Genomic DNA, 1,194 nt, shown 5'->3' on the forward strand with positions numbered 1-1,194 from the left:
AATAACAAAATAGTTTCTTCATCTTCTTCCTCACCAAACCGCACTCACAAACATAACAACCCATTGTCTAAGCAAGGGAAATAACAATAGAATAGAGAGGAAGGGAAGTAATCGCCTATGGGGGTGGCGCCCTGGCGACGCCTCTGTTTGGCCGTGGTGGGAGCAGTGATCTCTTGGGTTTAGGGTTCACAAAGTGGGGAGGTTGAACCAACAAGAACGGTGCGGGTTCCGCCGGCGGCAACATCGCCGAAGGCGACATTGGCAGCGGCGTCAACTGGCCTCGTCGATGACGGTGAGAACGCGTCCAAGGGGCAAGCGTACATCTTCTCGCGCACAAAGGGGGAGGAGGGAAGAGATTGACGGTGGCGCCGTGGCCGACCGTGGTTCCGGTGGCATCTACTATCGCCAACGATGCGTTAAACCGGTGGTGGAGACGGTGGCTTTGGGTTTTACCGGCAGAGTGAGAGAGAGGCTCTAGGCCTTGTGTTCTTCGTTTGATTGGAATGAGGTGAGGATGTGGAAACCCTTAAAGAAGTTTCTGCGTTTCTGAATGGGAGAGCATTGGGCCTGGGCAAAACCAAAAAAAACAAAAATTATTCTTCTCTGGCACCCCTGTTTCCGCGAAGTCGCACCCTTTGTCTTTGGGCTCAAGCCTATTCGATCTTATAATAGAAAAAAAAATGTTCCCTCCTTGCACCCCTGCTATTACTTTACCACCCCACCTCCACCTGGGCTTAACCTCAATTTGTTTATAATAATAGTTTTTACACCCCCTTTCTCCTAGTTAAGCACCTCCACACCTTTTTATTTTGTTTTCTTATTTAACTTTTTATCTTATTTTTGTTTTTTCTATGTTTATTTTATTCTTATTTTTATTTTTATTCTTATTTATTTTTATTTTTTATTTCTCTGTTTTTCCTTTTTCTATTTTAAATATCTATCTATTTTTTGAATATATAAATACTAAAAAACAACAAAAAATATATTTTTTTAAATAATTTATTTTAAAAGGTTTAAGCACACGCAACCATTCTGTCGGCCTTGTACTGAAAACCTTTTTCTTCTTCTTTCAAAAATCAACAAAATTTATTTTAAAAGGTTTAAGTACACGTGCGACCATTTTGTCGGTCTTGTGCTGAAAACATTTTTCTTCTTCTTTCAAAAATCAACAAAATTTATTTTAAAAGGTTTAAG

Source organism: Vigna radiata, chromosome 5, assembly GCF_000741045.1.
Source record: "Vigna radiata var. radiata cultivar VC1973A chromosome 5, Vradiata_ver6, whole genome shotgun sequence".
NCBI classification, from domain to species: domain Eukaryota; kingdom Viridiplantae; phylum Streptophyta; class Magnoliopsida; order Fabales; family Fabaceae; genus Vigna; species Vigna radiata.